Genomic DNA, 13,039 nt, shown 5'->3' with positions numbered 1-13,039 from the left:
TTTGCTTACTATGATGCATGACTTGTGATACTAAACATGACGTCCTCCACCCCAGAACGTTTCCGCCGTTCCGGTTTTGGGGTGTGACAGATTGGTATCAGAGCATTGTTTATAGTGAACTAAGTATATCAACGGATAAAAGATATACAAATATAAATACAATGGGGCCGAAGAGCTCTGGATAAGAATATATTTTAAATATAGAATGATACCTTATAAAAGTATACATACATGCTTATACATATATACATACTAGAACATGTATCACAACAAGAACAGAACATAAGTATTTAAAGGTTGAACACTACGGTCAAACCTGGACAGTTATGTAATCATAGCTAGGATCAATATAGCCTGATCAACTATATTCATTCGAGATGTGACCGACATGTGTTTGGGAGTGATGTGGTGTTGCAACAGTCTTAAAACTTACCTAACTCTATTTAAGGAAATTCTAGATCAGAACATAAAGATAAGATACTATGGGAGTATTTTATGATTCTATAACACGATAACAAGTTTAAAACATACCAAGTACATTACATTAAAATACTATAGGAGTATTTTAGGCAGTATGACAATAACTTATGTGATAACTTAAAAGACCCTTACGGATAGGTCTATAGTCTTGCAATGTATACTCCCAAGGTTATACATAATTGGGATTTTATAGACTTAGAATTTGTGATATACGCTTCACTACCTGTTCCTTGTTTGGTTGTGGTTTTGGAGTAGGATCACTTATTCGAAGGTCTATTTAATCTTGAATTATATACAACTTGTATACATTGTACAATTATAGGAGGACTCTGTAAGGATCACCCCATAATGTTTCACTTAATCTCATAGATTCTTTAGACACTTCCATTCTCGCATGACAAACCTAGATAGATGTAACCACTTCCTCATAGCAGTCAACAGAAGAGTCAAGGAGGAACAAGATCAAGTTCATGAGAAGTTTTCAAAGAAGGATCAGCCGAAGTAACCAAAACGTCTTATGTGTCACACTAATAAATAATAATCTTGTTTAACTTAACGAGTTAGTGGAAACACTGCTCACATTATGTGTTAGGATTATTTTCTTTACATGCAGCTGGTAACAGTTATTCAGGTCACATATATTCATTCGAGGATAGCCATTTCTAATTCATAAAGTTTATTAGGTATAGACTCTTTTATGAATTGTTTCCAGAACCCGATACACTCAGAACTAGGATAACCTTGTCTTTCAGCTTTCGGCTTATATCCACTGCTAAAGACTTATTCCATCTCATCTTTGTATTCTTTTAGCAAAGATGCCTCCTCGCAGATCAAACAGACGCACTACTCCGATAACTCCAACTCCATCGCCACAATTCGATCCTGCTGCTCTCCAAGAAACTATATCCTCCGCAGTGGCAACTGCTCTAGCTCATTTCGGCGAAAGTGGTACCTTCGGATCTGGTAGCGGTACCCACTTAACCAACCTCGGAGTTACTCACGGACACCCAAGGGAGTGTTCGTATAAGGACTTCATGAGCTTCAAACCCAATTCCTTTAATGGAAATGGTGGAGTCATCACTCTGATGCGATGGTTCGAGAAAACAGATTCGGTCTTCACAATCTGTTCGTGCGCAGAAGGGAGCAAAGTAAAGTTTGATGCCTGCACCTTCTCTGACAGAGCTCTAACATGGTGGAACAGCCATGTTAAGTCACTGACCCTGTCAGTGGCTAACTCAATAGGTTGGGAGAACCTAAAAGAGTTAATGCTGGAAGAATACTGCCCGAGGGGCGAGGTTCAAAAGCTGGAACAAGAACTATGGGGGCTCACGATGGTCGGATCAGACATAGTGGCCTATACTGACAGGTTTAGCGACCTGGCAGCACTATGCCCCGGGATGGTTACCGTGAAGAGCAAGAAGATAGAAAGATACATTTGGGGTCTAACTGCCCCAATCTAAGGATATGTGCTGTCTTCTAACCCAACCACATTCGATAGTGCCAAACGTCTGGCACAACGACTCATTGACCACGGAGTCCGCCATGGCGTGGAAGTCCCCGTTCCCGAGCCATCAAAGGGAGAGGACTATAAACGGACGTCGGGGAACAAGAGGAAGAAGAAGCGAACAACACAGGAAACCCCGCAGGAGCAACAAACGAGTACTATGTACGCCACCACAACACCTGCTACTCCAGCATCTGCCAGTCGATATGCTGGAACTCTCCCGAAGTGTGATGGTTGTAACTACCACCACACCGGAGTATGCCGGGAAATGCAGTGCCTAAACTGCCACAGAAAGGGACACACAGTCCGTTTCTGCAGGGCACCGGCTCAACCGATCTCCCAAGTCCCCGAAGTTGAAGAAAACCAAGCCTGCTATGGCTGTGGTGAGACTGGACACTACCAGAGGGACTGACCGATAACAAAGAACTCCGGAGCGGATGGACGAATTATGATGATCACCGCAGGAGAATCAACCCCAGAGTCGCCAGCGAGCAGCGATACGTTTTCTAAATAGTAATTACTTTAAAAATTAATTTATATTTATATAAGATTAAAACTTGGGGAACACAATTAAAAGTAATTATAATAACTCACTTTTAGAAACAAGTCACAGTATTCAAGAGAACTAAAAGATCCGTTCACAGAAGCTATGATGGCTGAGTATGTACATCAGGGTTGTGCATAACTGAGATGTTGGAGACCTGGAGTGAGTGATTCCGCCTTAATTCATGTTCCTTGTTTGGTTGTGGATTTGAGGCAGAGTTACTCAGTCGACTGTCTTACTCATCTTAATTATTCATAACTTGTATATTCCAGACGATCGTAGTGGTACCGAGGAGGATCGTAGTATAAAGTATCGACACTAGTTATCAAAGCACATTCACAGTATGTAGGCGCTCATCGCGGTACGATACGTAGAAGTATTAACATCAAGGGGAAAACAGAAAGCACTAGAACGTTTACAAAGAGTACATTTTTCGAGCACACTAGGAGTACATCATCGTATAACAAACGTTTCTTTCAAATCGGCCAAACTTTGTTCCGTAAAGAGTCCGTTTCTGTCATTCATCATGAGTTGGCGTGGTCCTCACCATACTAAGTTCATATGTTTCTATCGCCCCGACCGTCAAATTCAAGAAACCTTCGTCATTCGTAATGAAAGTCCGACCTAGACCTCAGTTTTGTCCTTCGTATTCTAAACCCCGAAGTACTCGTGCGAAGAGTACTTTGTCCTCCGAAGCCTTGCCGCCGTATGTTCCGCAGACCTTCACGAAATACCACTCGTCCAGCAGACCAAGTTCAAGCACAGAGGCTAAGGACGAATACAACCCACCTACCACTATTCAGCTTATACGCGAGGGTGGTATATGATTATGATTACGCAGATCTAGTATGTGTGCTTCCGCCCTATCTCCTGTTCCTTGTTTGGTTGTGGACCTGGGGCAGAGTCGCACATCCGACCGTCTTACTAATCCTAATTATATACAACTTGTACACACGAGGTAATGATAGATGGACCAAGTAGGAATCCTATCATGTACAATAGGGCAAAGTTGCCAGGTCTACGAGTGGTTATTCTGCCAATCAGAGGAGCGCAACCCCAATAGTACTATTAAGAAAGCTAATTTCGGGACGAAATTCCATCTAACGGGGGGATGATGTCACAACCTGAAATTTTTTGCCTTGTAAAGTCAGTACAATCAACCCTAAGTCAGACTCGCTCCAGCTATCTTTTAGAACTGTTTAGAGTCTGTTTGAGTGTTCTAAGCCTAGTACATTCAAGGAATGAGTGTTAGGAAGTACCTACTAGAGTCACTGTACACCATTGAAGCCTTAAACACCACCAAAAGGAGTTCACGGCCATAACACATGAGTTTAAGGCCGTAAAATCAAGGTTGGACGTAAACTCCCCTCATAAGTCTCATTCCCTTCACTTTTCTTTCATTCTTACACTTTCACCTCAAGAACACTTGATTTCTCTCTCAAGTATCATCGAGATTTTCATTCCCGATCTTCAAAAATGTAAGTGATTCTTCCCTCTAGTTGTTGTTATCCTTCTTACTCATGAATCACCCTTTGATTTCATCCATGGAAATAACCTTTTTTCTAGATCTTCATCTTTCACCAAGAACACCAAGAACACACACTTGTTCTCGGTGGCCGAAAACTCATCAAAGGCCCTCAAAAGTGTGAGTATTCCATCTATCATCTAGTTAGCCATGTTAAACACTAGATCATAGTCTTGAAACATCATCAATCTCATAAACTTCAAGAGTTTACGGCCGTAAACTCTTAGTTATAGCCGTAAACCCTTGTTTTGGTCATGTCTTGAGCCTTAAACACTTCTAGACACTTTCTATCCATTAGAACACTTGAACCTTTGAAACCCCTTTCCTTTAAAAGCCAAAATGACACCATTTGGAGTTTTTACTGCCATACACACTTGGTGTGGCCGTAAACACCTCAAAACCTTCTAAAAAGTTAGTTTTGCTCATCCTCTTGTTGAACAATAGTCCCACCAGCTTCCATATCATTCAATCACCCTCTTGTGCACATTTTACCATGAGTTTACGGCGGTAAACTCCATGGCCGTATACCCATGGCCGTAAACACCAATTGGTGGCCATAAACATCCCTTAGATGAATCGCATGTGATTCTAACACTTGGTCCAAGTGTTTCCTAGTCCCTAAAGGTGTTTCCTTGCTTGTTACTTGCTTATAAACACTATATTCATGCCATATATGTCATTTAGGACTCGTTTGTGTCAAGGGACTTCATTCGTGGAACTTCTCATCCTCAAGCGCACATTCGTTTGAATCACCCACATAAGGTGAGTTCATACCCCTATAATGAATCTTTTAACTGTTTTAAATGCTTTTAAGGGGGGGGGGGGGATACAAGTTGAACACAATGATAATTGTGTAAACGTTTGTTATAAACATCTTTCAAAAGATTGCTTATGTGTTTTATAAGTGATAAAAACATTTCAAAAACTCTTTTAAAGTTATGTTACTTTATAGTTTAACAAAACTCCGTTTTTAAAGTACAAGCATAACTTAGTAGAAAAATGAGTCTTTTCAATAACAGTTCAAGTAAAATACTAGTAAATTATAAGGGGTATAGTTTAGAGGTTCAGTTCATACTAGATGCTAGAACATACTATAAAGAGAAACAGGGAGGTAGAAACAATGCACGATAACATAGAGATCATACTATAAAGAGAAACAGGGAGGTAGATACAATACATCAGAGAGACATACTATATACTATAACAAAGAGAACATACTAAGATACTATAACAGAACGAACATACTAAGATGCTATAACATAAGAACACTACAGGATCTAATTATACCAATGAATCACTAACTCATTGTTCTAAACAAAAGGTGATAGTAAAATTGGGTATACATGATCATATAACTTTAATGTGAGCCTACTTCACGGCTCAGCAACAGGTTTGCTGAAGTCGCGTTTGGTCCCCATAATCTCTTGCAGGGAGAGCGTATAGTATGAGTACTATTCATCACATTATGACCTTAATAAAACAAACATGTTTTAAGGTAATCAGTACTGCAGGATATCAATTCACAAGACAACTGTGTACTTATATTTTCCCATTACTTTCATTTTGTGACAGTTCCACTTGAAAGTTAATGCAAACTATTTTCGAGTCAAGATAGTTATAAACTAGGGAAAACTTACATTTTACAATCGACAATCAGAACAGTCGAGTCTAGTACATTCAGTAGAAAGGGGGCCTATAATGCTAACTTTATGATTCCTTAGTGTATGCATTCAGGGATATATATTAATCGGATCCGACAGGTAGTAGGATGTGTGCTTTCCGCTTCATTTCCTGTTCCTTGTTTGGTTGTGGGCTTAGGGAATATTCACACAATTAACTATCTGTTCGATATTAGATTATATATAGCTAGTATAAACTAAGTGATTATAGAAGGAACCACTGCGGTTACCATTTTTATTAAAAGAAATAAGGGTTTTCTTAAAGAATCTTTTCATCAAATATAAAGGAACTATTACAGTTAACTCCATGAGTACCAAGTGAATACGCCAGGGTTATATACAACGATAATCTAACAAACAATGGGATGTGTGCTTTCCGCCTCATTTCCTACTCCTTGTTTGGTTGTGGGCTTAGGGCAGATACACACAACCGATTGGTTGTTTAGTCTGAGTTTTATATAACTTGTATCCACTTAGTACTCATAGAAAGGATTGTAGAGTCATTTTTACTTATCTTTCAACAAAGCAGGAAATATAGGATTTTCTGGAGGAACAGGCGAACTTTTCTAAACAGAACTTACCACTTACTATAACTTACTACAACTTTCTTACAACTTACTTACATCACTAAAATCTTATGAACTCACCAGCTTAAATGCTGATCTACGCTTTCAAAATAACTTGTATTCTCAGGAGACCAGTAGACAGGTATGCACACTAGGATTCAGAAGATGGAGCAGTATAGCTTCATGTCTTTTGTTATTTGCTATGTATTCTATATTATGTGAATCACATACTTTTTAAACACTTTCTTTCTAATGAAATGGTTGTTTATTAATTTGATTACTATGATGCATGACTTGTGATACTAAACATGACGCCCTCCACCCCAGAACGTTTCCGACATTCCGGTTTTGGGGTGTGACAATATGGCACAAGCATTATCACTAAACGTTTCCAACAGTTTTGGTGGTTCCAATCGAGCCCCAATACTTGTTGCTAGTGAATATCATCACTGGTCTCAAAGGATGGAGAGGTATCTAAAAAGACTCGGTAGAGATGTGTGGAGATCCGTGGAAGAAGGACCACATGTTACGGTTCTCACACCGGTTCAAGCTGATGGTGCTCAAGCCAGACTTGGAGGAGCGCAAGCTGCAATGAATCGTCCCACGAAAGATGATCTTGATAAAATGGAAAGTGATGCTGTTGCTTTTTATGAAATATCCTACGGAGTTACTCCTGACAACTTCGACATTATCATTAATTGCAAATCAGCCAAAGAAATCTGGGATGTTCTCAAGAACTTGTATGAAGGTTCTGAGCAAGTTCAAGATAAGAAGCTTACCATCGTACTCAACGAGTTCAACAACTTCAAAGCTCATGCTGGTGAAAGTCTTGAAGATTCCTTCAAAATATTCAACCTGATTGTCACAAAGTTGTCAAATGCTAGCACCGTCCGAAGTAATCATGAAACAAATCTTCAGTTTCTCAATGGTTTGGGAAAACACTGGACTACGGCGAAAATAATAGTCCAAGGAGATAGGAAGATTCACACTCTTTCTCTTTTCAAGCTATATGGAGAACTTCAAGCACAAGAATCAACTGTGCAGACTTCGGCGGACCACTTGCTCTCATAGCTCAAACCTCTCAAACAAAAACATCTAACCTTACTCTCCCTCGTATGACAATCCACCGCAGTCATACGAAGCCGATTCAGAATATGATGATGAAGAAGAATTCCAAAATGCTATTGCCCTAGTTAGCCAACAGTTCAACAGGCTACCACCCTCATCTTTTCGTAAAAATCAGCAGTTTACTAAACCTCCCTTAAACCACAATTTTAACTCAAACAACAATCATTCTCGATATCCCAAAAATCCTCACCAGTCTCCGCAACCTCAAAATACTCATCAATCCAAGGAGGCACCATGTCTGTCAAGCCTACTGGCTCTGGTACCTCAACCAAAGACAAGAATGATGTTATCAGTTGTCATAAATGCAACAAAGAAAACCATTTTGCCAAAGATTGTAAAGCCAATGTGGTGAAGGACAGATCATTCTATCTTAGAATGGCTCAAGAAAATGGAAGAAATTGAGAAAGCAAGGGCATACGTGACCCAAGTTAAGAGGGATCATCAAGTTTGGTCTTCAAGAGATGAAGATGAAGATTTCAACAACATCAAGGGAGAGGGAAAAATTTGCATGACGGCAATTGCTGATGAGGATGGTTCAACAAAGTTGGAGAAAAACTACTGCTACATGGAAAAAGATGGAACTCTTAGCATCGTTGAACAGGTAAAACTCATGATCCAATCTAATAACTACAACATGCATGATTGTCAACCTTTCTTAGACAACCTTAATGACACTTGTGCTGTAGTCCTTTCAGACTATAACAAGGCCTTAGATGAGAAGAACATAGCGTCCCAGAAAATGTTTCATGTAAGAGGACGATTAGAAGATAAGAGACTCAAAGTTGCCATGTTGGAAAAAGACTTAGTGTTAGAAAAGGATGCCAAAATGTTGTGTGAAACTCAGTTAGGAATAGCTTTGAATCAAATGGATATAGCCCAAAAGGAAAATGTATGGTTAAATCTTTTAATTGAAAAATTGTTTAATGAAAGTGAAGCTATTGAAAATCTTGTGAATAATGGAACCGTCGATAACACATATAATTGGGGTTGGTCCAATAGGTATTCCACCGCAATGGACTCATCACCCCGATTCAACAAAGATCGTCCCTTCCGGATCGAGAGTTTCATTTCCCAGTCAATGACAAAACATTCCCCGAGGACATTAGAACCCACTTCGGTAGACTTCATAATCTGAGCAATAATTATGTCATAGAGGAAATTCATCCTGAAACCTCGGATCACTCAGGTGATCAAATACCCATCATTGGCACAATTTATCCCAACTCTCAGACATCTTCAGTTGTTGATGAAGAAATTATTATGGAAGGACCATATGAAACTGTAAATTAGACACCTTTATCCTCAGACTGCAGTCCCGTTCTCTGCAGTCTCAGACCACAGTCCTCAACACTGCCTTCCATAAAATGTCAAACTAAGGAACCATCTTTGAGTTACTCTGCGGTAGTCTAGTCTTCCTTACCGCAAACCGCAGTCAAGAGCACAGTGACTGTTCAGCCAATTCTTCATGAGTTTCCCATAGAGAATTTTAAATACGGTCAATGTTCTATGAGTCCCGAGTCCTCTAGTTCAGATGACTCAAGCCCTCGTTTAAAAAAATAGTCAAACGTTTCCAAGAAACTGTAGTTGAACATCACTGACTGTGGTTCACCAAAAAACCAAAAAAACTGGCTTTCAAAGAGGAACTTAGATCTCGTGGTAAAAACCAGCAAATATTTTTCAAAAACAAAAAACAAGCCAAAGTTTCAAACCAAAAGAGTCCTGAAAAACCTATTGTATCAAATCAGTTTTCAAAAAACATTGCAATCAAGAAATTAGACAGAGAGGAATGTACAGTTCCAAGGATTTTTTCAAACTCTTCTAAAAATCTCAAAAAAGAGTCAAGTCTTTTCAAAGGTATCGTTTTCAAATCTATTCCTTGGACGACCCAAAATGGAAATGGATTTTACCAAATCCCACACCTTTTAAGTTACATCAGTTTGTCAAAAGAACACAAACTAGGAGAAATTCACGTGCTCATACTTTTTCAAATCCCAAGGGCACCATAGTCAAAACTCACTCTTGGACTGGTCATAAGACTCACACTACACTGTCCGGATCGTTGGCCAAATACAGTGTCTGGATGAATGAGAGGATTTTATCATCAGAATAGGTCATATCAAGTCCAACCTCGTAATCCCACGAAAGCTCGTAATTCTCCAAAACCTCATAACACTCCAAAAGTTCACAAACACCCAGGTCTAGATCTCAAGATTGACACACAACCTGATCCAACAATCCCTGTTCATGCATCTAAGAAAAAGAATTCGCTTGTAACCTCGGGCTCCAAACTTGTTTGGATGCCCAAACTAACCGTGTAATTTTTCAGGCAATGTGCAAGGAGGAACAAGAAGAGGGGTGGTTGATAGACAGTGCCTGCTCCTTGCACATGACCAGAAGGTTAGAATACCTTCAGGATTTCAGGCCTATATGTAACAGTGGAAATGTCACATTCGGCAACAATGTGAATGGAATCGTCAGTGTGTTAACAACAGGGAACTTCTCAATACAAAAGGCTGCTTACGTAGAAGGCCTCAAGCATAATCTCATCAGTTTAGGCTAACTATGTAAAGCAATCCATCGGTTTGAGTTTGATAATGAATACTGCTACATTATGACAAGTGATAGAAGTACATGTTTGATCAAATCTAAGTCCGAAGGAACAATGTATCCTGTGGATGTCTCATTGATCATCGGGAAACCTTAGTTGTGCTTTCTATCCAAAGCAGTATCCGAGGTCAGCTGGTTGTGGCATCGCAAGCTAGCTCATCTAAACTTTCAGTATATCAACAACCTTGTCACCGGAGAACTCGTCCGAGGTCTCCCCATTCTAAAGTACAACAATGATACTCTCTTCCCAGCTTGTGAGTGTGGCAAACAATCAAAGGGAAGCCATCCACTGGTGATTGATTCATTGATTTCTGAACCCTTAGAGCTCCTACACATTGATCTCTGCGGTCCATCTACCGTAGCCAGTCTCCATCACAAGAAGTATATACTGGTTATAGTGGATGACTTCACTCGTTTCACTTGGGTCTTCTTCCTGAGGCTCAAATCTGAAACACCGCAGGTTCTGATCAACTGCATCAAAAGGATTGAACTTCAAATCAAGTTGCCAGTACGAAGAATCCGAAGTGACAATGGAACCGAGTTTACGAACCATCTCTTGAATAGTTTCTTGGTCTCCAAAGGCATTAGTCATAACTTCTCAGCTCCCTACAGACCGCAGCAAATGGAGTTGTAGAGCGAAGAAACCGTACTCTAGTCGGAGCAGCTAGATCTATGCTAAACTTTGCAAACCTTCCTCTATACTTCTAGGCCGAAGCAGTTTCAACTGCATGCTTTGTTCAGAACCGAAGCATTGTTTGCAACAGTCTCAACAAAAATCCTTATGAGGGCCTGAACAACCGCAAACCAAATGTCAGATTCTTTCACATATTTGGGTGTATATGTTTTGCGATCAACAAAAAGGATCACCTCAACAAATTTGCACCGAAGTCAGACGAAGGAATTTTTCTTGGCTACTAAAAAAAAAGTGGCATACAGGGTTCTCATCAGACGCACAAGGCAGATAGTCGAAAGCTTCGACGTTAAATTCGATGACTATTACGTCTGCAACTCTGCTCCCTCATCTGAAACAAAGTTCATCATGGAAATTGATATCCCAGTCTCCTCAGGTCCTCTTAACATAGCTGAAGATAACTATGATGATCTTTTCGACCCCGTAGAGACTGCTCATCTCTCTGAAATTCTTGTGTCTCCGGTTGCTCAGCAGCAACATGCCGAAGTCTCTGGCCCAACTCTATCTGAAGATTTGTCATTCAACACTTCCACCTCGCCGGTTGTGGGGGAAAGTTCAACTACGGTTCAAGAAACAACCATCGAGGTTCCAGTTATTGAAGAAGTAGCTCCGACATCTACTCGCAGAGTCACAATCCCATTAAATGTCTCCTCAGACTCTGGCGATGAAGAAATAGAGAATATTGACACAAGAACTGACTCAAGTATTATCACTCACTTACCAATCCAGGGGGAATCATCTTAGGTTCAGGGGGAACTCCCGTCCGCAATCCAGGGGGAACCTCACTCAAATGCTGATCAATCTCCTTCAGTCCAAGACACTTCTGCTGGCTGTTCACTAGGCGAGGGGGAACTGCCTTCCCCAACCGCAGAGTCTCCTGATATCGAAGACATTCCCTCCACCGCAACCACTGATCACCTTCAACCTCGTCTGCACGTCTGGAAAAAGGACCACCCACCGGGTCAAATCATTGGTAACCCATCAGCAGGCGTACAAACTCGATCTTCTAATGACCTAACAGACCACTGCCACTATGCAGCCTTCATGTCCGTAGTAGAGCCTCGATGCATCAAAGAAGCTCTTCTAGAGCCCGACTGGATCACCGCCATGCAAGATGAACTAGCCGAGTTTGAAAGAAACAAGGTTTGGAAGCTGGTTCCAAAGCCAAAAGGTCATACTATTGTTGGAACAAGATGGGTGTTCAAAAACAAACTTGATGAATCCAGTGCGGTCGTGCGAAACAAAGCAATATTAGTTGCTAAGGGGTATAGTCAACTGGAAGGTGTTGACTATTATGAAACTTATGCCCCCGTAGCCAGGATGGAAGCCATACACATCTTCTTAGCATATGCGGCACACAAAAATATCATAATACATCAAATGGATGTAAAAAGTGCCTTCCTGAATGGTGAACTGAAAGAAGGGGTTTACTTGCAACAACCTCCAGGCTTCAAAAATCAAGATTTCCCAGATTATTGTTTCAAGCTTGAGAAATCAGTCTATGGTCTTAAGCAAGCACCAAGGGCATGGTACGAGACTCTCTGATTTTCTTTTCACGTCCGGATACAAAAGAGGTTCGATTGATCCCACATTATTTAGAAAAACAAATGGTAATCACCTTATGCTTGTCCAAATTTATGTGGATGATATCATATTTGGATCAACAGATCAAGGTATGGTGGATGAATTTGCAAAGCTCATGACTAACAAGTTCCAAATGAGCATGAATAGAGAGATCAATTTCTTTCTAGGACTCCAAGTGAAACAAGTCCCTCAAGGGATATTCATTAATCAGGAAAAGTATACCTCTGAACTGCTGAAGAAATACACAATGGATAATTGTTCCTTAGCCAAGGTTCCTATGGCCTTCGGATATAAGATTTCTGCTGATCCTACCGTAGAATCAATGGATCACAAAACTTATAGAGGAATGATCGGTTCCATGATGTACCCCACCGCAAGCAGACTAGACATTGTCTTCGCAACAGGATTATGTGCCAGGTACCAAGCCGATCCCAAAGTATCGCACTTGACCGCAGACAAGCAAATCTTCAGATACCTCAAGGGAAGCAAAGCCCTAGGCCTCTGGTACCCCGCAGGAAATGTTTTCAGCCTTCAAGCCTTCACCGATGCGGATCATGCCGGATGCAGATTGGATAGAAAGAGTACTTCCGGTGGTTGTCAATTTCTTGGAGGAAGACTGGTCAGCTGGTCCTCAAGAAAACTAAATTGTGTTTCTTTGTCTACCGCAGAAGCTGAGCATGTGGCCGCAGCCAGCTGTTGTTCTCAAGTCTTATGGATGAAAACCCAACTGA

This window comes from Lactuca virosa, chromosome 5 (genome assembly GCF_052849685.1).
Source record: "Lactuca virosa cultivar CGN04683 chromosome 5, Lactuca_virosa_CGN04683_v6, whole genome shotgun sequence".
In the NCBI taxonomy this organism is placed as follows: Eukaryota; Viridiplantae; Streptophyta; class Magnoliopsida; order Asterales; family Asteraceae; genus Lactuca; species Lactuca virosa.
Note: the sequence above shows the minus strand (reverse complement) of the source record.